General features: G+C 42.8%; 1 protein-coding gene across 4 annotated transcripts in view; it reads right to left on the bottom strand.

Moving 5' to 3' along the window:
• The window catches only part of LOC101609069 (X-linked inhibitor of apoptosis), a 56,921-nt gene extending 36,033 nt beyond the window's left edge, over positions 1 to 20,888 (bottom strand). For 2 of the 4 annotated variants that reach the window (XM_045140274.1, XM_004653934.2), the window contains exon 1: positions 20,409 to 20,617. The gene's annotated coding sequence lies outside the window, so the exon portion shown is untranslated. Of the gene's footprint in view, positions 1 to 20,408; positions 20,618 to 20,785 lie in introns of those variants that run through there. The other 2 variants (XM_045140275.1, XM_045140276.1) reach the window with 2 other exon arrangements.
• Between the last annotated feature and the right edge of the window lie 2,930 nt (positions 20,889 to 23,818).

Genomic DNA, 23,818 nt, shown 5'->3' with positions numbered 1-23,818 from the left:
ATAGTATTGTCATTTAATTGATTCAAAATAAGCGTGTATTTTCTTTGAAAAAGTATTAACACTGAAAACTTCTCAAGCTTCCCTCAATTGCCTGGCTATGATAGACAGCAGGAAAGTAGGGTACTCAGCCCTCTCAAAGCCAAGGGTACATAGCTGTGCTAAGAGCACACCAGTGGAGCTCAAGGTCCAGGCGCCAATTACATCTGTAGACACATGCACCTATGGACTATGGCTAGTGGGACTGGTATTCTGCACCTTAAGAGCAGGATTGGCACTCAATTCCCTGGTGTTCACTGAAAAAAGCAAGAACTAGAAACTTTCAGGAGTTAAAGGATTGCTGTAATATGTTCCTAAGAGACCTAATGTTAATATTTCAGTAGACTACGCAGACATCCAGAGAAACTTAAAACCTAACAAATGATATTGATAACTATCCCGAAGCTCTTATGCCCAAGGAAGAAATAGGCAAAAATATGTTTCATACAATCATGCTATTAGAAAAGAGAAAATTTTTTTTTTGGTTTTTCGAGGTAGAGTCTCACTCTAGCCCAGGCTGACCTAGAATAAACTATGTAATCTCAGGGTGGTCTCGAACTCATGGCAATCCACCTACCTCTGCCTCCCAAGTGCTGGGATCAAAGGTGTGTGCCACTACGTCCGGCTTAAGAGAAATGTTTTTATGGATGCATTCTGTTATATCAATAACAGAAAGGCCACATCCAGTTATTAGTATGTACCAAGACTTTAGACCTGTGTTTTGGGGTGATTTTTTTTTTTCTTTTGGTTTTGAGGTAGAGTCTCACTCTAGCCCAGGCTGACCTGGAATTCACTATGTAGTTTCAGGCTGGCCTCAAACTCATGGTAATTCCCCTACCTCTGCCTCCCAAGTGCCACCACACCTGGCTAGACATGTTTTGTCAAATTATGCATGTGAATGTTCTACCAGAAACTCATCACAGGGTTCATGTTTATAAACAAAACATTAAAAATTCCCATGTGGGTGACACCACATGGCTGAGGGAAAGTCCCGGGGATCATTATATCCTGACTAGGTTCAGGAGGTCTAGCTCATGACGCAGGAATGTTAGCTGTCAAGGATTATTTGCAAGTTAATGGTAGAAACCAAGCATTGTAGTCTATGCCTATAACCCTAGCTACTTGGATGGCTGATGCATAAGAACTGCAAAGTTAAGATCTGCCTGAGCTACACAGCAAGCTTAAGTTCAGTCTAGGCAATTTAATGATACCCTATCTCAAAAGAATATAAAAAAGGCTGAGGAGGGCTGGAGGGATGGCTTAGCAGTTAAGATGTTTGCCTGCAAAGCCAAAGGACACAGGTTCGATTCTCCAGGACTCATGTTAGCCAGATGCACAAGGGAGCACACACATCTGGAGTTCATTGGCAGTGGCTGGAGGCCCTGGCACCCCATTCTCTCTCTCTCTCTCCCTCCTCCTCTCCCTCTGTCAAATAACTAAATATAAAAAAATATTTTAAAAAAGGCTAAGGATATAGATCTGTGGTAGAGTATTTGCCTGTCATGAATAAGGCCCTAGATTCAATACTCATTATTAGAAAAACATTTATATGTACATAACACAGAAGTTTCAAGAAAGCATCTCAATTATGTAGCAGCCTGGAGTCAGGAGCATGGTGGTACATATGCCTATAATCCCAAAGTCTGAGAGACAGAAAAAAAAGTGACCACAAGTTGGAAGCCAATCAAGGATGATTCTAACAAGAGCACACACATCATAGCAGTGAGAGCAGAGAACTATACTGAGCACTGCTGGGCAAAGTCAACTTTCTGGCTGGCCAGAGCAGACTCAAACAATTTTAAGACAAAAAATGAAGACATGGCCAGACATGATGACCAATGTCAGAAATGCTAGCACTTGGGAGATAGAAGCTGGAAGTTCAGGAGTTAAAAGCCAGCCTCCACTACATAAGTATGAAGTCACCCTGAGCTACATGGGACCCTGTCTCAAAACAAACCAAAACAGAATAAAAACAATGTTGAGGATGACATTATTAGAGAAGGTAACAGCCTGGAACCCTTAACACAAGTACAACAGTCAGTTTTGAGTCTGGAAAGAATGGTTTGATTCCTTCTAAATAAGTGAGGAAATGGTACTAAAACAAACACAAACAGAAAGTTGATCAGTGGTTGCCTAGGGCTGGGAGAGTGGGAACTGGGGAATAACTGCAAATGGTGACTGGGTTTCTTGCTTTCCGGAATAGCCAAAAAAGTCCTGAAGTTAAGCTGGGTGTGGTGGTGCATGCCTTTAATACCAGCACTTGGGAGGCAGAGTAGGATGATCGCCATGAGTTCGAGGCTACCCTGAGACTATATAGTGAACTCCAGGTCAGCATGAGCTAATGAGAAACCCTACCTCGGAAAACCAAAATAATAATAATAAAGTCCTAAAGTTAAAATTTTGGTGATAGGTGCAGAACTGTGAATATTACAAATCATGGAATGGTATGTATGATTTAAATGTATTTTTAAGGCTGGAGGGATGGCTCATCGGTTAAGGTACCTGCCTGCAAAACCTAATGTCCCAGGTATGATTCCCCAGAATCTACATACAGCCAGATGGTTGAGGTGGCACATGTGTCTGGAGTTCATTTGTAGTGGCTAGAGGTGGCTTTGGCATGCCCATTCTTTCTCTCTTCTATCTCTCTCTGCTTATAAATCAATAAAAATATTTAAATAAATAAATAAATGTATTTTTTGGTAGTGATGAGGACTGAAATCATAGCCTCATGAATACTAAGTATCTGCACTATCACAGAGCTACCCTATAAAGTATGTTTTAATTTTGGTTTCCTATAGGAGGCTGAGGTAGGAGGATCTCTAGGAGTTCAAAGCCACCCTGAGACTACATAGTGAATTCCAGGTCAACTTAATTTTGGTTTCCTAGAAAAAAAATGCAAAAAAAAATTTTTTCAGGAACACTTATCAACAAAGAACTGCACTGGAAAATATTAAAGCTAAGTTTGGTGGCACACACCTATATTCCCAGCACTTGGGAGCTGGAGATAGGAGGATCAAGCTTTTCCTCCATTACAGAGAGATTGGACCCCTATAGTGGCACATCTGTCATGGTAGTAACCAATTGCCCTCCAATATACATAAGACCCTGTTTCAAAAATAACAAAAAACAGGAGTAGGGAAGATGGCTCTGTGGTTAAAGGTGCTTCCTTACAAAGCCTGCCAGCCTGGATTCAGTTCCCAAGTCATCCACATAAATGTCTGGTGTTTGTTTGCAGCTGTACAAGTCCCAGGCACACACACATGCATGCTCAAGTCAAAATTTATTTTTATGTATTTATTTGCAAGCAGATAGGCAGAATAAAAAAAAAAAAAATGGGTGCCTATGGCCTCTTGCCACTGCAAATCTACTCTAGATGCATAAACCACCACTCTGTGCATCTGGCTTTACATGGGTATTGGGGAAATGAACCTGGGCCAACAAGTTTTGCAAGCAAGTACCTTTAACCATTGAGTCATCTCCTCGGCCCAGATAAATATATACATAACAAAATATTTATTTGCCAAGTGTGTGTGTGTGCATGTGTGTGTGTGTCAAGTATATGGGCACACCAGCATCTCCTGTGGCTGCAAAGGAATGCCAGATGCTTACATCACTTTTTTTCATCTGGCTGTATGTGGGTAATGGGGAACTGAACCCGGGCCAGCATGCTTTGCAACAGTAGCCTACTGGGACATCTTTTCAGCCCTTAAATTTAAAAAAAGAAGAGCCGTGTGTGGTAGTACATGCCTTTAATCCCAGCAGAGGAAGGAGGATCGCTGTGAGTTTTGAGGCTAGCCTGAGACTACAGACTGAGGTGTAGGTCAGTCTGGGCTGGAGATAGACTCCACCTCGAAAACAAATAAAAAGTCAAAAGACCCCCAAAACATTACAGGCCATTGCCGAGGCCCTTGGTTTCCCACCAAGAATAGATGGTAAGACCCTACTGCTGAAGACTACACATAGTTTGGCTGCAAGGCCACTGAGAAATCCTGCTGGAACTGAGATGATAACCCCCTCCATGTAGACCAGCTGACAGAAAGATAGAAGAAGCCATTCTACATTCTACAATTGGAAAAGGAGATACCACCAGTGAAGATACTCAACAGTGGACACTGCAAGCCTTATAATTGGCTAGCCAGGCCAAATGAGCCAACGGGTGCAATAGTGGCACATCTGTCATGGTAGTAACCAATTGCCCTCCAATTGGACTGGAGGCCCACTCCATAAGGGGAAACACATCCGTAATACTGAAAACTTAAAACAGGGGTAGTCATGAGACATAGGGGTTTAACATCTGCTGATGTCTGGAAAAATGTATATACTATGCTTATCAAACTGCCCAGTAAGCACTTCTCTTAATATTTATACCCTATTTATAAACTAATTTAATAATTTCAATAATATTTATAAACTAATCCAAATAAGGCATAATTTATTTAAAAGGCAGTTAATTTCTGCCTCTGATAATACAAAACACTCCTTTAATAATGCATGTCCTTATTCCAAATATCAATGGAGGGCAGACCCTTTGTCTTTTTATATAGTAGTAGGCAATTCTGTTGTGTTTTGTGGTGCTGGGATTGAAACTTGGGCCTTATACATGCTACACAAGTGAGCTAAGACTGAAGTATGTCCCCAGCTCTTCATATAGTGTTTTTAGGGACTGGAGAGATGAGTCAGTGCTTAAGACGCTTACCTGCAAAGCCTAAGGACCTGGATTTGATTCCCCAGTACCCAAGTAAAGCCAGATGCACAAGGTGGCCCATGTGTCTCAGTTCTCTGGTAGTGGCTGGAGGCCTGGCATGCCCATTATCTCTCCCACCTGCCTCTTCCTCTCGAATTAATAAATAAAAAAAATATTTTTTTTTTAATTTTGAGACTGGGTCGAAGTTGGACTGACCTTGAACTGCTTTTTGGTCCAGACAAGCTTAGCCTCTTGAGTGCTGGGATTACAGGATGCACCATCAAGTGCATGCTTCTTCAATACCACTATGGGCAACTCAGTGAGAGACTCTGCCTCAAAGTAAAAAAAAGAGGTGGGAGGAGCAATAAGAGTTCAAGGCCAGCTCGGACTACAGAAGGAATTCCAGGTCAGCCTGAGCTAGAGTGAGACCTGCCTTGAAAATAAAAATTAAAAAGAGGAAACTGCCCAGTAAGCACTTCTCTTAATATTCATGCTCTCATATTAACACTACTCTCACTTTGGGTAGAGAATCTTCTCTTTTCAGATGGCAGTGACTTTGGGATGACTCAGAAGGTATCATAATGCTGGAAAGAAGTGACTGGAATACTGAGTAACATCTCGATAATACCTTCTAAGGCTCAGGGTCTAATGCAGAAGAGGTGGTGGAAAGAATGTAAGAGCCAAAGGAAGGGTAGGACTCCTTACAACGTGCTCCCTGCAGACATAAAATGGCCTGGATATCCATGACCTCACAGTGCCTGATACTACCCACACAAGACCATCATAAGAGGAGGAAAAGATTATGACATCAAAATAAAAGAGAGACTGATTGAGATGGGGAGGGGATATGATAGAGAAAGTGGGGGGGGAGGGAGGGTATTACCATGGGATACTTTTTTATAATCATGGAAAATGTTAATAAAAATTGAAAAAAAATAAACAAAATAAGAGAGACTGATTGAGAGGGGGAGGGGATATAATAGAAAATGGAGTTTCAAAGGGGAAAGTGGACAGAGTAAGGGTGTTCCCATGGATATTTTTTTATAATCATGGAAGTTGTTTATAAAAAAAAATTGAAGAAAAAAATATAAATAAATAAATAATTGGGAATTCCAGGTCAGCCTGGGCTACAGTGAGTCCCCACCTCAAAAAAAAAAAAAAAAAAAAAAGGAAAAAAAAAGAATGAAAAAAAAAACCATATAAAAATAAGTAAGTATTCTGAAGGGCTAGAGATATGGCTTAGCAGTTAAGGCTCTTGCCTACAAAGCCTAAGGACTCAGTTTTGATTCCTCAATACACACGTAAGCCAGATACACAAAGTGGCGCATGTGTCTGGAGTTCTTTTGCAATGGCTAGAGGACTTGGCACACGCATTCTCTTTCCCCCTCTCTCTATCTGCCTCTTTCATTCTCTCTCTCTCAAATAAATAAATAAATTCGCTGGGCATGGTGGCACATGCCTTTAATCACAGCCCTTGAGAGGCAGAGGTAGGAGGATCGCCAGGAGTTCGAGGCCACCCTGAGATTACATAGTGAACTCCAGGTCAACTTGGGCTAGAGAAACCCTACCTCAAAAAAACAATTTGAGGTAGGGTCTCACTCTAGCCCAGGCTGATCTGTAATTCACTCTGTAGTCCCAGGTTGGCCTTGAACTCCTGGCGATCCTCCTACCTCTGCCTTCCATGTGCTGGGATTAAAGGTGTGTTCTAAAATATTTTTTTTAAAAGCCTTCATCTCAACTTGTACCTGCACCTTGTATTAGTTTCTTTCCCGTTGTTGAGAAAAAAATGACTGACGAGAAGTAATTTACAGAAGGAAAAGGGTTTAATTCAGCCTATATACCAAGGCATGTCCATCACAGCAGGAAAAGCATGGCAGGACCTGGTCACATTCATTCCAGCACTGAGCAAAGAGAGCAATAATGAAGGCTGAATACTAAGCTAGCATTCTACTTTGCACACAGTCCAGAAGCTCAGCCCATGGGACAAAGCCATTTACAGTTAGAGTGGGTCCTTCCACCTCAACTAATCTAATCTAGAAAATCCCTCACAGACAGGACCCGAAATTTGTTTCCATGATGATTCTGAATCCTGTCAATTTGACAACCAGAGATTATCCATCAAAAGTCCACACTTGGCATTCCAACAGTAACACTTTTAAGCCATAACCTAGCCAGGCATGGTGGTGCATGCCTTTAATGTTAGCACTTGGAAGGCAGAGGTAGGAGGATCACTGTGAGTTCAAGGCCACTCTGAGAGTAGAGTGAATTCCAGGAGACAAACCCTGCCTCAAAAAAAGGAAAAAAAAAAAAAAGAAAAGCCATAACCTTCCATCCCTATGTCCAAAGGTTCACTGCCATCTAAAAATGGAAGATGCACTCATGCATTCAATCCAACTCCAAAAATTCTCATAGCCTTTAACTGTTTAGAAGTGTAAGTGCAGTCTCTTCATGAAACTCAGGCAAATTCTTAAATATGAACTCCTATAACATCTGGCACAAAGTAAACTTTATCAATCCAAAAGGAAGAATTGGGGGGTATGGCAAGAAATGATCAAAGCAAGATCAAGCAGAATAAACTACAAATCTTGAAGCTCCATGCCCACTATCTGGGACTCAGGATGGAATCATGTGGACTCCAAAGGCCTTGGGTAGCTTCACCCTTGCAACTGTGCTACCTACAACCTCTCTCCTGGACCAGATCTAACCCAACCCACAGCTTTTCTTAGCAGATGTCCCATGGTCCTAGAATCTTTATCATTCTGAGGTCTCCACTGCAACTGAGGATTCACCTTCCTACCTTCACAAGTGGTCTCACTGGGATTTCAGTTCTAACACTGCTTAGTGCCAGCAGGTCTGTGAAACCATGGTACAATACTCCATGACCTCCTCAATCTTGTATTGTTCATTCTTCTAAAACCAATACCATTGGACAGCACTGCCAAGTTCTGCTGACAGATTGGGATGAAGCCTGGTGCCCAGAGAACACAGCTGTAGCAACCACTGAATGCTGACTTTGTGGGACAGTAACCACCTTCTGCATATTTCCTTTCCAAAAAATTTTTGGTTTTTCCTATTTTGAGCCTCCAATGTGTTGGAGTCTTGTTCTTGGGGCGCTTTTTATTGTCCCTTATTAATGGTAGTAATCTCTAATAACTACAACCAAATCAAATGCCATCTTTGGGCCTGAAACTTTATATTTGTGTACATTTAATTCTGTGGCAAACTGTATTTTTCATATATTTCTAATGTGTATTTTTCTCTTCCCTTGTAGATCTGAATCAAGGCAGCAAAGAGATTCTATACTACCAATTCAATGTTCTTCTGCCTGAAATTTCCTCTACCAAAACACATTAGTCTATCACATTCAAATTCAATTTTGCTCAAGTTCTCAGGACACAGGCAGTTTCTTTGCAAGAGTATCACCTAAGTTGCCTCTAGCAATGTTTCTGATACAGTCCTTACTTCCATCTGGTTCATCATGAGCCAAGCCTTCATTGTCCGCCATTCTCTTAGCCATAAAACCACCACCAGAATTAAGTCATAACTTTCAGCCATGAAGGAAGTACCTTTGACTCTGAAGAGTAATACAACTTTATTTAAAATGGCTCCCTAAGGCACTTTCTTTGACAACTGAGAATTAACTATTATAAATACCAACTGAAAGTTTTTAAATATTTTATTTGTAGCCAGGCGTGGTGGCGCACGCCTTTAATCCCAGCACTTGGGAGGCAGAGGTAGGAGGATCGCTGTGAGTTCAAGGCCACCCTGAGACTCCATAGTGAATTCCAGGTCAGCCTGGGCTAGAGTGAGACCCTACCTCGAAAAACCAACAAAAAAAAAAAATTTATTTGTTTGAGAGAGAGAGAGAGAATGGGCATGCCAGGACCTCTTGCCCCTGCAAACGAAGTCCAGACACATGTGCCACCTTGGGGAATTGAGCTCTGGCCCTTAGGCTCTGCAGGCAAACACCTTAACCCCACTGAGCAAGATAAATCACTGTTCTTAAATGTGACCTTATTTGGAAATAGAAGCTTCACAAATATAATGAAGTTGGGGTGGAGAGATGGCTTAGAAGTTAAGCGCTTGCCTGTGAAGCCTATGGACCCCAGTTCAAGGCTTGATTCCCCAGGACCCATGTAAGCCAGATGCACAAGGTGGTGCATGCATCTGGAGTTCGTTTGCAGTGGCCATTTCTCTCTCTCTCTATTGCTCTCAAATAAATAAAAATAAATAAACAAACAGTGAATTCCAGGTCAGCCTGAACCTGAGTGAGACCCTACCTCAAAAAACAAAAAATAAAATAAAATATAATGAAGCGAAGATGAAGTCCTCATAGTAACCTTTAATTTAATATAGCTGGAATCCTTCTAAAACAAGAACCATGTAAGCCGGGCGTGGTGGCGCACACCTTTAATCCCAGCACTTGGGAGGCAGGGGTAGGAGGATTGCTTGAGAGTTCGAGGCCACCCTAAGGCTACATAGTGAATTCTAGGTCAGCCTGAGGTAGAGTGAGACTCTACCTCTTAAAAACAAAACAACAACAAAAAAGAACCATGTGAGATGACTCATACTCGTAATCCCAGCACCTAGAAGGCCAAGGAAGTTGGGCTGTCCCTAACTAAAGGAGGCTCCTCACAAGGAGAGGGAGGCAAAGTATACAGACACGGAATACCCCACCCCCAAGAAAACTGCCACAGGAAGATAGGCGATACTGTTGTGACTGAACCTACATAAAGGAAGTAACACCAAGGATCAACAATACCAGAAGCTTGGTATTGGCTTTGAAAAGGTTTCCCCTAAAGCCTTTTGATACCTTGATTTTGAACTTTTAGCCTCAGGAACTATAAGAGAATATATTTCTGCTATTTAAGCCATCCAGTTTGTGGTATTTTTCTTTGTGGTACTCTGTTAATAGGCAACCCTTGGAAGCTAATACAACTACTAGTTTCCACTCCATTACTATTCAGCTGTCCTAAATAAAATATGAAACTTAAAAAAAAAACATACACTATGAAATTAAAAACGTCAGCTTTTGTTTTTTTGAGATGGGATTGACCTGGAATTCACTATGTACTCTTAAGATGGCCTCGAACTAACAATGATCCTCCTACCTCAGCCTCCCAAGTGCTGGGATTAAAGTGTGTGTCACCACGCTTGGCCCTTAAAAGCACTTTGAAAGTCAGTGTGGGGGTACATGCCTATGATCTCAGCATTTCAGAGGCTGAGGCAGAAGGAATGCTGTAAGTTCTGCCCAGCCCAGACATTATAATGAGTAATGAGTACCAAGCCAGTTTGGCTACACAACAGAACACTAAAACAAAACAAACCAAAAGAACAACAGGGGATAGGAAAGATGGCTTAGGATCTAAAAGTGTTTACTTGCAAAGCCTGTGTTCAATTCCCCAATATGCAAATAAAGCCAGGCATACAAAGTGGCATATGCATCTGGAATGCATATGCACTGTCAACAGGCCCTGGCACACCCACTCATCCTCCCTTCCTCCCCGCCCCTCAGTGCTTACAAACAATAAAAATATTTTAAGGAATACATCTATTTAACTCAGAAAAAGTGTATTTTAAAATTTTCAATGCTTGCAGGCGTGGTGGCGTATGCCTTTAATCCCAGCACTTGGGAGACAGGAAGAAGGATCGCCATGAATTATAGGCCACCTAGAGCAAGACCCTATCTTGAAAAAACAAAAACAAACAAATAAAAAAAAAATTAGAGCTGCAGATATTGCTCAGTGGTTAAGGTCCTTGCCTACAAAGCCTAATGACACAGGGTTTGATGGCCCAGTACCCACGTAAAGGCAGATTCACAAAGTGGCACATGCATCTGGAGTTTGTTTGCAGTGGCTAGAGGCCTTGGCACCCCATTCTGTCTGTCTTCTCTCTGCTTGCAATTAAATATTTAATAAGAAAGTGTGCGGGGGGAGGGAGGGAATTACCATGGGATTTTTTTATAATCATGGAAAATGCTAATAAAAATTTAAAAATAATAAATATTTAATAACAATAATAATAATAATAATAAATTTTATCTTGGGTTAGAAAAATGGCTCTCTGTGGTTAAAAGTGCTTCCTTACAAAGCCTGATGGCCCAGGTTCGATTCTCCAGTACCCACATAAAAAACCAGATGCACAAAGTAGTACATATGCATTTGGAGTTCATTTATAATGGTAGGAGATCTGGCATGCCCATTCCCTACTCCTATCTCTCTGGCTCTCTCAAATAAATAAAAATTAAAAAAATAAAATTGTTAATATGTCATGATTCCTTAGAAACTTGACTGAAATAATATGTGCATTCCAGACAATGTAATTATTTAGTGACAGAAACCTGTACTTGGCATGGTTGCTCATGCCTATAATCTCTGCACTCAGGAAGCTGAGGGTTGCTCTGAGTACGAGGCCAGGCTGAATTATAGACTGAAATCCAGTCTGGAGGAAAAACAAATCAGAAACCTGTACTGTAGAAACTCTTCAAATTAATTATACTACTTAGCTAGGCATGGTATGGTAAACCATACCTATAATCTCAGCACTTGGAAGACAGAGGCAGGAGGATAAGGAGTTCAAGGCCAGTCTGGGCTAACCTATCTTAGGAAACAAAACAAAAAAAAAGTTGGATGCGTGAAACAAAAAAAGAGGGCTGGAGAAATGGCTTAGTGCCTAAGGCGTTTGCCTGTAAAGCCAAAGGATCCCGGCTTGATTTTCCAGGGCCCACGTAAGGCAGGTGCACAAGGGGGAACATGTATTTGGAGTTTGTTTGCAGTTTGCAGTGGCTGGAAGTCCTGGCATGCCCATTCTCTCTCTCTCATATATAAAATATACTAAAAAGAATTTTTTCAAGTTTAGAGAGACTTTATTAAACTAAGAGAAGGGAAGAGGAGAGATTATGAAGAGCTCCTGCCCATGAGAAGGCAGGAGTTGATACAAGCCTACCTAGAGACCCAAATTGGGGTCATCTATAAGTTTTGAATGGCAGCTGAGCTAACCAGCCCTGATGCCAAGTTCTGGGGCTTAGCTCACAAACAACAACGCCAGGATCAAGTTTAATCCCTCCAGGAATCTTAATCCTAGTAAAGAACTCCTGCATAGAAATAGACTCAGGTTGTTTATGGAAACGCATTTATTTTATTTTATTTATTCATCTTGGTTTTTTGAGGTAGTGTTTTGCTCTAGCCTAGGCTGACCTGGAATTCACTATGTACTCTCAGGGTGGCCTCGAACTATGATGATCCTCCTATACTTCCTACCACATCTAGCCACATTTATTTTTTGAGACAAGGTCTCTCACTGAACCAGATGTCACAACTGGTCTAGATTAGCTAGCCAAAAAGCCCAGATGCTCCTGTCTCCACTTTCCCAGTGCTTATATTACAATGTGCTGTGCTGCCTTGCCCAGCACTTTAGACAGGTTCTAGGACTCCAAACTCAGCTCTTTACCCACTGAGCCACTTCAGCATGTAGGCAAGCATTTACATCAAACCCAACTTTGAGTAAAGTTATTCATGTATGTTACTAAGGTTCTTCAACAATGAAAAGAAGCTGTAATCCCGGCACTGGGGAGGCTAAGGCATGAGGGTTCAAAGTTCAAAGGCAGGACTGGTAAGATTGCTCAGTGATGAAAGGCAGGTTTTGCTTGCAAAGTTTAAGGCCACCCTAAGTTGCAGAGTGCATTCCAGACCAGTAAAACTGTCTCAAAAATAAAACACATTTCCTTTAAACTTTAGGTTAAATGGTCAATACAATCTTTTCCAGGTTAATTACATTCAGTCAAATCAAAAGCTCTACAATGGGCTGGAGAAATGGCTCAGGGGTTGAGGCACTTGCTTGCAAATCCCGAAGGCCTGGGTTTGTTTCCCCAGTACCCACATAAAGCTGTATGTATAAAGTGGTGCATGCATCTGGAGTTTATAGTGGTAGGAGGTCCTGGTAAATTCATTCCCTCCCTCCCTTTCTCCTTTCTAATAAATACTTGTTTTTTGTTTTGTTTTTACAAGGTAGGGTCTCACTCTAACCCAGGCAGACCTGGAATTGACTCTGTATTCTCAGAGTGGTCTTGAACTCACAGCGATCCTCCTGCTTCTGCTTGCCAAGTGCTGGAATTAAAGGCATAAGCCATCATGCCTGGCCATAAATTCTTTTTAAATATTTTTATTTTATTGTTTGGGATTTTTTTGAGGCAGGTCTCATGTAGCCCAGGCTGGCCTTATACTCCTTAGATTTCCTGGTCTACCTGAATGTGAGGCATGCACTACCATGCCCTGCTCTTGCTCAGGTTTTGAAGTAAAAGTGTACAAAGTAATGTACTACAGTGACTACAAATTTCAGTAATACCTCATAACTTAAAATGCTCAAAATATCTTTTCTATGGTGTGAAATTAATAGAACATACTTATGTAAAAAAGCAAAGTAACAGGGCTAGAGAGATGTCTTAGCGGTTAAGGCACTTGCCTGCAAAGCCAAAGGACCCAGGTTTGATTCCCCAGGATCCGTGTAAGTCAGATGCACAAGGGGGTGCATACATCTGATCTGTCTTCACTGGCTAGAGGCTAGAAGTGCATTTTCTCTTTCGCTCTCGCTCTCGCTCTCGCTCTCTCTCTCTCTCACACACACACACACAAAATATGCCTCTTTCTCTTTCAAATAAATCAATAAAATAAATATTTTAAAAATAAAAATAAAAAACAAAGAAACAGAGACACAGAGTCACAATCCCACAACTAATTGAAAATAATGCCAACACAAAGCTTCAAGTATCATGGCAAAAAATCCAGTGTGTTTTCCACTGTCCCACATTGTGGTAGAAGAAATTTAACTAGGAAACCAGGCCTAGATGATACTCTAAAAGAGTTTCCTTCTTTTAACATACTTTATCTATGTATATGAGAGAAAAAGGGAGGGATAGAGGGCGGGAATGGGTGTGCCAGGGCCTCTAGCCACTACAAATGAACTCCAAACACATGTGCCACTTCTGGCATATGTGGGCACTGGGGAATCAAACTTAGGTCCTTAGACTGTAAGCACGGACCTTAGCCATTGAGCCATTTCTCCAGCCCTAAGACAGTTTTCTATCATACAAGCCCTTACCAGGGAGTAACCTGAGTCTCCTCCTTATCTCTGCAGCTCCTGCTTGCATGTTATCTGGTTAGTGCAGCCACAGGCACAATCACCCGGGAACAAACAGCTTTCTGTTCTACATTTGTACTTAATTTTTTTTTTATATTTTCAAGTTAGGGTCTCAATCTAGCCAATACTGACCTGGAATTCACTATGTAGTCTCAGGGTGGCCACGAACTCATGGCAATCCTCTTACCTCTGCCTCCGAGTGCTGGGATTAAAGGCCTGTGCAACCATGCCTGGCTGCACTTTCTTTTCAATGACTTATTGGTAAGAAATTTTCTGTTTGTGCCCCCAAATCATGTAACTTTAGAAACTTGTAACCCACTAATAGTGTAAAGAATTCAAGGTCATGTCAGACTGCCTGCCATACTGTCTATAAAACTCTGAGCTGGGTTGGAGAGATGGCTTTAAGGCACTTGCCTGCAAAGCGTTAAGGACCCAGGTTCCAATCACCAGTACCCACATCAGCCAGATGCACAAGGTGATGTATGCATCAGGAGGTCCTGGTGTGCCCATTCTTTCTCTCTCTCTTCCTTTCTTTCTCTCAAATAAAAATAAATAAATAAAATACATTGTTTTAAACTGCCTTTAATCCCAGAATTTGGGAGGATGAAGTATGAGAATCACTTTGAGTTTGAGGCCAGCCAGAGACTACATGAATTCCAGGTCAGCCTGGGCTAGAGTGAGACGCTACCTCAGAAAAATAAAAATAAAAACCCCTCTGAACTATCAGAGCTCAGTACTCAGGCTTTAGAAGTTATTTCTGAATCCATGCTGACATGAATACATTTTCTGATTCTCCACTCTTTCTGGTGCCATCTGTGTGTGACTCAGTTTCCCATAGCATGATATTTGTTAAATTCAATATTAATTTCTAATTCTCACTACCGTTTCTTCTCATTTACTCAATGACCTTAAACTGTGCTAAGAGATTACATTTGATAATATGATTAACAGATTATACCAGAGATAACATTTAAGAATTGACAGCTCATAAGAATCTTCTGACCTCAAAATAAGGGCATCTATTTTAACATCTTTAGTCATCTTTCTGTTTAGTTTTCCAGGCTGAGTCTCACTCTAGACAAGGGTGACCTGGAACTCACTCTGTATCCTCAGGATATAGTGATCCTCCCACCTCAGCCTCCTGAGTGCTGTGATTAAGAACACTGGCCACCATGACAGGCATTTTTGTTTAGTTTTGTTTGTTTGTTTTTTGGGTTTTTTATTTTTGGTTTTTATTTGGTTTTTCGAGGTAGGATCTCACTCTAGCTCAGGCTGACCTAGAAGTCACTATGCATTCTCAGGGTGGCCTCAAACTCACAGTGATCCTCCTACCTCTGCCTCCCAAGTGCTGGGATTAAAGGCGTGTGCCACCACACCCGGGTTTTTTGTTTAGTTTTTTGACAAGGTTTGCACACATAGCCCAGGCTATATGAGACTTGTGATGGTTCTGCATCAACCTACTAAGTACTGGAATTACAGGTGGGCATCACCACACATGACATCTATTATCCTTGGAATCCTACTGTAAAGTGTAGTGTCTGGTGCACAGCAGGTACTCAATAAATGTCCCTCCCTCCCTCTCTCTCTTTGGTTTTTTGTTGTAGGGTCTCACTATAGCCCATTATGTAATCTCAGACTGGCCTTGAACTCACCTTGATCCTCCTACCTCTGCCTCCTAAGTGCTGGGATTAAAGGTATGGAGCCCTTTCCAGACAGCACTTGCTACTAGACTTAAATGTTAGACCAAACAGGGCTGGAGAGATTGCTTAGTGGTTAAGGTGCTTGCCTATGAAGCCTAAGGATCCACGTTCTATTCCCCAGTACCCACATAAGCCAGATGCACAAGGTAATGCTTGCATCTGGAGTTCGTTTGCAGTGGTAGAGGCCCTTGCATGCCCATATTCATTCTCTCTCTCTCATAAATAAGTATCTTTTTTTAAAAAATAGACCAAACAAAAAACAGTGAAATCTCATGTGTATATTTGGGGTCTATAAGCATTAAACATAGAATAAACAAATCAACCTTTACCATTGAAATGTAAGGAGAACATGTCAATACTGTAAGCTCTATACAAAATAACCAGTACATTATTTACAATAATTCTTGCCCATTGAAATTCATGACCCCTCTCCTCTCCTCCCTCCTTCCTTCCCCTCTATCCTCCTCTGACCTTAGTTAGCATTACTTTTTAAAAGTGTTTTTAAAATTTATTTGTGAGTGAGTGAGAGAGAGAAGAGAATGGGCTCAACCAAGGCCTCTAGCCATTACAAACCAATTCCATATGTATGAGCCACCATGTGCATCGGGCTTATGGGGATACTAGGGAACTGAACCTGGTTCTTTGGGCTTCATAGGCAAATGCCTTAACCATTAAGCCATTTCTCCAGCCAGTACTTAGAATTACTTTTTTAGTTAAGCTCACTGAATGCAACAGAAAGCAATCAAGTTTCAGGTGTAATAGGAGGATTGCTACAGAATACTCTTATCAAAGATCTACTGATAGGGCTGAAGAGATGGCTTAGTGGTTAAGGAGCTTCCCTACGAAGGCTAAGGACTCGGGTTTGATTCTCCATGTCCCACATAAACCAGATGCACAAGGTGGCACATGCATCTGAAGTTCATTTGCAATGGCTACAGGTCCTGGGCCAATTCTCTCTCTCTCTCTCAAATAAGAATAAATCTGAGCTGGAGAGATGGCTTAGTGGTTAAGAGCTTGCCTGTGAAGCTTAAGGACCCCAGTTCAAGGCTTGATTCCCCAGGACCCACGTTAGCCAGATGCACAAGGGGGCACACGCATCTGGAGTTCGTTTGCAGGGGCTGGAAGCCCTGGCACGCCCATCCTCTGTCTCCTTTATCTGCCTCTTTCTCTCTCTGTCACTCTCAAATAAATAAATTTTAAAAAAAATAATAAACCTTAAAAAAAGGATATACTAGTAAACAGCTATACAATTCTGGGCAATTTATTTTTCCATCCTTTAGTCTTAATTAGCAATTTAGCATTTTTTAATACATACACACACTTGAACGCCTAATAACTAGAGACCTTTCCAAGTTCAACTTTATTTATTTATTTATTTTAGTGCTGAGAGTTGAACCCAGGGCATTGTGTATGCAGGGAAAAAACTCCACTACTGAACTGTTCCAACCCTGTAATCTTTTCCAATTAAAAAATGATTTACAACCAGGCGTCATGGCGCAAACCTTTAATCCCAGCACTTGGGAGGCTAAGGTAGGAGGATCACTAAGAGTCTGAGGACAGCCTGAGACTACATAGTGAATTCCAGGCCAGCTGGGGCTACAGTAAGACCCTACATCAAAAAAAATAATAATAACTTACTATGTTTTAAATCTGCCTAGTACATTTATGACATGTATATGACAAAGACTCCACAAAAGGAAAAGTTTACACGTTTTAAGTTCCAAACAATGCTGGGCAGTAGAAAATGTTCTTCCAGGTCAGCCTTGGCTAGTGTGAAACCCTGCCTTAAAAAAAAAAGACAGGGGCTGGAGAGATGGCTTAGTGGTTAAGCACTTGCCTGTGAAGCCTAAGGACCCCGGTTCGAGGCTCGGTTCCCCAGGTCCCACGTTAGCCAGATGCACAAGGGGGTGCACGCGTCTGGAGTTCGTTTGCAGAGGCTGGAAGCCCTGGCGCGCCCATTCTCTCTCTCTCCCTCTATCTGTCTTTCTCTCTGTGTCTGTCGCTCTCAAATAAATAAATAAATAAATAAATAAATTAAAAAAAAAAAGACAGATTCTGGCATTTTTTAAAGAGTCTCATGTAAGCTGGGTGAGGCTAGAACTCCTGACCTTCCTCCTCTGCCTCTCAAACCCCAGGATTGCAGTTGTAAGGACCTATATTTTCTTTTGGAGACAGGTGTCATTACTTAGCCCAGGCTCCCCTTGAGCATGTACTTCTCTTGCCTGGTTTCCACACTTTAAGAACCACAGGTGCAGCCGGGCGTGGTGCTGCACGCTTTTAATCCCAGCACTTGAGCACTCAGGAGGCAGGGGTAGGAGGATCACCGTGAGTTCAAGGCCATCCTGAGAATACAGAGTGAATTCCAGGTCAGCCTGGGATAGAGTGAGACCTACCATGCCTGGCTTAATTTTCCCTATTTCTCCTTTTTAATTTTTTTTTTTACAGTGCTGAGAATCAAACCCAGGGTTTTGTACATGCTAGGCTAGCATTCTCCAACCGAACTACATCCCAGCCTACTCCTTAACCATTTAAAAAAATACTTTTTCATATACAAAGATCCTACACTTTCAATTTCTTTCATATAAATGTCAAATTCAGTATTTTGGTTACTATGGTATGCTACAATACTCAGTGATAAAGAAGCTTAGCACATTTTCCAGCAAAACTTGTTTAAGGGCTGGAGAGATGACATAGCAGTTAAGGTACTTGCCTGCAAAGCTAAAGGACCCAAGTTTGATTCCCCAGGACCCACATGAGCCAGATGTACAAGGTGGTGCATGCATCTAGAGTTTGCTTGCAGTGGCTAGAGGCCCTTGCATGCCCATTCTCTCTCTCTCTCTCTCGACAATAATAAATAAAAATAAAAAATAGATCTATATCTATACATCTATATCTGCTTCTCTCTCTTTAAAATAAAAAAAGCTGGGTGTGGTGGTGCACGCCTTCAATCCCAGCACTGGGGAGGCAGAGGTAGGAGGATTGCTGTGAGTTTGAGGCCACCCTGAGACTACATAGTGAATTCCAGGACAACCAGAGCTACAGTGAGACCCTACCTCAAAAAAAAAAAAAAAATAACTAATTAAAAAAAAAACTTGTTTAAGAAAGCTAAAATTTACTTAAGGTAAGATATTCATACATAGATTCAGGACAGAAGTGAAGACCAAAGTAAAAGTTTCTCATCCTACAACCATGGTTGTCAATATTCCTGTGTATCTCTCAAGAAACTAATGGACCTTAGATAGACATGATAGGGCACACCTTTAATCCCAGCACTCCGAAGGCAGAGGTAGGAGGATCACTGTGAGTTTAAAGGCTACCCTGAGACTACAGAGTGGGGCACACCTTTAATCCCAGCACTCCGAAGGCAGAGGTAGGAGGATCACTGTGAGTTTAAAGGCTACCCTGAGACTACAGAGTGAGTTCCAGGTCAGCCTGGGTAGAATGAGACCCTACCAAGAAAAACACCCCCACCAAAAAAGGGGAAGAAACTATTGACCCAATACAAGGGGGATGTGTGCCTGACAAGATTGTGAAGGCATAAATCTTTCTAACCTCAACTGTTACATTTTTTGCTTGCTTTTTCAAGGTAGGTATCAAGATAGGGTCTTAAACTCATGGTGATCCTACCTCTGCATCCTGAGTGCTGGGATTAAAGGCATGTACCACCACACCCGGCATGTTTCTCCTTCTTAAATGAGGGAGAAATCCCTGGCACCGTTTTCACATGCATGTTCAATGCACTGAAAATGGGGCAGTCACTGGTAAAAAGTAGTATACTTCTCAGAAATGTTAAAGAGAAAATATTTAATTTTTGTGCTTTGGAGGTTTGGTGAAGCAATATCGCAGGAATGGCGTGGGTAAGGAGTCAGACAACCTAGGTTCTAATCTAACTAGTTAGGTAGCTTTAGACAAGCCATGAGATCCTGAGCCTTAATTTCTTCTACTTCCTAAAACAAAGGGGTTGACTAAGATCTTTTACAACCCTAAAATGTTAAAAATCCTAAGACGGCTATGGGTAAGTGTTCTCTTGAACTGGCTGTAAGAAATGAAAGGGAAAAAAAAAAAAGAAATGAAAGTAGAAAGAAACACTATGGACAACTTCCAGTTTTACAAAGAGTAAATGTCTATGGGTTAATTAACGATCAAGTTACAGATATAACAAGACAGTGACAGAACTATATCAAGCCAAAGTAGTAGATTATTAAAACCTGATAGGTTTTTATAAAGCTTTGATTGACGTTTCTCTTTATGGAGATGTTGGGGGACTACAGCTTAGTTTCAGGAGTCACCACTCCTCTCCCTACACACACACGATTTCAATGAACTGAGTAGTCTAAATAATGAAACTGAAAGTCAAATTGGCATTCTGTTCCACACAATATGCTGGGGAGATGACCTGGGCAGTAAAGGTTGGAAAGAATTACCAGCTAATTTCCTCTTCCGGAAGCTCTTTGGCCTCCATTCTTTTGGTTTCACACGCCCTCGCCAGACACACACCCCCCTAACCACAGGCATCAGACTGGGGGGGGGGGATCCCTTTGATCGCTTTTTTTTTTAAGTTATGTGCCCTGATTTATCTTAGGTGTCACGAGATCTAAGGAGGCAGACTCAAGGGTTCCAAGTCACCCACCCACTTATCCGCCCACAGCTTCCTTTTGGGCAGTCCTAAGAATCAAGGCCAGGAGCCCTAGCTCCGCGGACCGGCGGGCGCGGCCTTCCCGCCCTCCCCATCGCGCGGGCCCGGGGAGGGGCGGGGAGAGGGGAAGGGAGGAATCCTCGGGGAGAGGAGGAGAGGGAAGGAATCCTTGGGGAGGGGAGGGGACGCTGGGAAAGCCCGCCAGGATGGTACCCACCGCGCCAGGAAAGCTGTGGCTCCCACCGCCGGCGGCGACGCAGATTCCCGAGGGGAGGGTCCCGGAGGAGGGGCGGCCCGAGCCCTAACCTGGCCAAACCAAGTCCGTCGGGCCGCCGGTCCCCGGCCTAGAAGGAAACGGAAGTGGCTACGTCGCCTTCACACAGCCGGCCCGGCCCTCGAAAGTCCCCGGAGTCGGGAACCCAATGTGTCTACGTCAGGCCCTCCGAAAAGCCACCGGGCGCGGCCCGTCACTCTCCCGGGCCCCAGCAACGCCACTGGCCTCTGGCCCTCTCCTTCCCACCTCCCCACGGGAAAGGTCAGCTCCCGCCCTGCAAAGCCCCTCCTTCTTCCCCGCTCCGCCATTTTCCAACCTACCCCTCGGGCCCAGGCGTCCCTGGACTAGCGTCGCGCCCGCTCGGGGCGCCGCCGACGTCTCGCCACTTCCCGGAGCCGGAAGGGGGCACCCAGAAAACACCGAGTCCTCTTCATCTCCCCCATCCCATCCCCCTTACCCCCTCCAGCTCCAAACCCCGACCTAGCGGGCGCGCATGCGCGGTAGACACCGCGCAGTCCCCGCCCCTAGCTCAAGCATTTCCTTCTTTAGCCTCCTGGGTTTTTTTTTTTCCCACGGCTTTTAAGGGCTGGACTTTGGGGGCTGAGAAGTGGGGGAGTACACGTTAAAAGACCAAAAGAAAAAAAGAAAAGAACGAGGGTAATAGGGACTGAGCATGTTGAGGCTTAACTATATACCAGGCACGGTGCTAGACATAGACGTATAACGTGTTCTTTGTTGTGATTTTGGCAACCTAAGCCAGGGTACTATTACTGAATACACTCTGCAGGGAAAACTGAGGCCCAGGAAAGGTATTATCTACCTGATAGACAAGGGAACTGACATTAGAATCGAACATGTTTTTAAGGAGAAAGCGGTGAAAGGAATGATAGCATAGGGAGAGACAGACAGGGTGGGGCAATGTTGGAATTGAGGAAAAGGGCTGGGCGTGGTGGTACACGCCTTTAATCCCAGCACGTGGGAGGCAGAGGTAGGAGGATCACCATGAGTTCGAGGCCACCCTGAGACTACATAGTGAATTCCAGGTTGGCCTGAGCTAGAGTGAGACCCTACCTCGAAAAAAACAAAAGAGAGAGAGAGAGAGGAAAAGGAAAAATGAGAGAGAATAAAGCAGGCAGAAAAGAAATACGGAAAGCCTTTGCACATGAAACTGATCACACCCTCTCTTTTGTCTCACATATCCAGTAATAGTTTTAGATAGATATGAGAATTTTGTTTGCAGGAACTTACACTCTTAGAGGCTTCTTTTTCAGGTAGGGCCTCACTCTAGCTCAAGTTGACCTCGAAGTAACTATGTAGTCTCAGCGTGGCCTCAAATTCACACCAATCCTACCTTAGCCTCCCAAGTATTGGGACTGAAGTAAGATATGCGCTATCACTTTTGTACTGAGATGATAACATCTGAATATTATTTCAAATGGAAAATCATAAGTAGCACCTGTGCTGTTAAGTAATACTGTACTACATGAAGGTAACTAGGAGGCAAGAGAGGGAAAAAATGTTGTTTTGTCCTTGGGACGTCTTTGAGGTTATCGCTTACTGTCACAGCACTGAGAATCTCGTCTAACTTACTGTAGTGCTGCTAGCTTAAGCGTGGGGCTCAGTGGCAAAGGTCTACCACGCACAAGGCCCAGGTTCAAACTCCAGCACCCCACACACAAATAACTTCAAACAAACATCTCATTCCTCACAACAGTCTTATTTGGTATATAACTCATTAACCCCCATATTTTCTTTGAAGATGGGGTCTTACCATTTTGTCCATGGTGCCCACAAATTTCTCAACAGAAGGCTCAGGAGTTCAAAGTTATCCTCATCCACATAATGGATCCAGAGGTCAGCCTAAACTGCCTGGAATCCTATCTCAAAAAACAAAGCAAGAGACTGTGTGTGAGAGACAGAAAGGGTGGGGGAGGAAACCTCAAGTTATCCTTCCTGTCTCTGTCTCCAGAATAAATTGATGTATCAACACTCCATTTTGGTTTTTGCTTGTTTTTGATTTTGTTTTTTTGAGGTAGGGTCTCATTCTAGCCTAGGCTCACCTGGAACTCATTGAGTAGACCCAGGCTGACCTCAAACTCACAGTGATCCTCCTACCTCTGACTCCTAAGTGCTGGGATCTTTGAAAGGTATGTGCCACCACACCAGGCTCATCACCCCACCTTTTTTTTTTTTCCGAGGTAGGGTTTCACTCTAGCTCAGGCTGACCTAGAATTTACTATGTAATCCCAGGGTGGCCTCAAACTCACGGTGATCCTCCTACCTCTGCCTCCAAAGTGCTGGGATTAAAGGTGTACGCCACCACACCTGGCTTCATCACCCCACTTTAAAGCAGAGAAAAGGGCTGGAGAGATATCTCAGTGGTTTAAGGTGCTTGCTTGCAAAGCCTGAAGCTCTTGCCCCTCCAGGTTCAATTCCCCAATATTCACATAAAGCCAGACAAAGTGGCACATGCTTCTAGAGTTCTTTGTAGTGGCAGGAGGCTCTGGTGTGCCCATACACACACACACACACATACACTCTCTCTCTCTCTCTCTCTCTCTCTCTCTCTCTCTCTCTCTCAAATGAATCAATAAAGATAAAGGGGGAAGTGAGTGTTAGAGAGGCTAGATGATTTGCCTACTCATGCTACAAGTCTGTGTGGGAGGTGAAACAGTGAGTGATTCAATCCTAGATCTTTGATTACAGGACAACCTGACTATTACTCAGTCTGCTGATTTCTCTGTCCCTAGATTTGTCCCTACTCCCACAATTTAGCATGCCCAAGGCTATCTGAGTTAAACCTTTCAGCTGCCTCCAGGGTAAGAGTAAATCTCCTTAGCCTTATAGGTCCCCTCTTTCCCTAGGGCAAGCCTCCAGCCTCTTCGAACAGAACCTCTCATTAGGTCTTTGGTGTTGCCTCCCGGTAATTTGTTTAAAGTAGGTGAATAGACTTCCTTAAGCAAACCCTTCTTTCATTCCCTGACCTGGAAGATTTATGTATCTTTTATTTCCTCAAACAGCTTCATTGGGCTTGAAGTATTTTATGACAATTTTTGTTGTTTGCTTTTTTTGTGGTATTATTTTTGGAAGTAGGGTCTCAGTATGCAGCTGAGACTGGCCTGCCACTCACTACATAATCCAGGTTGGCCTCAAATGTGTGATCCTCTTGCTTCAGCCTCATAAATCCTTGGGTTGCAGGTGTGAGCCACCAAACCGGGCTAGCACGTTTTTTGTTTATTTGTTTGATTTTGTTTTCACTATTTTGTTTTTATTTTCCCTGCTTATTTTTGGAAGTAGGGCTCACCAGTCTAGCCTTGAATTTGCTATGTATCTAAGGATGGCCACGAAATCCT

This window comes from Jaculus jaculus, chromosome X, assembly GCF_020740685.1.
Source record: "Jaculus jaculus isolate mJacJac1 chromosome X, mJacJac1.mat.Y.cur, whole genome shotgun sequence".
In the NCBI taxonomy this organism is placed as follows: Eukaryota; Metazoa; Chordata; class Mammalia; order Rodentia; family Dipodidae; genus Jaculus; species Jaculus jaculus.
Note: the sequence above shows the minus strand (reverse complement) of the source record. Positions and strands in the feature narration are given on the sequence as shown.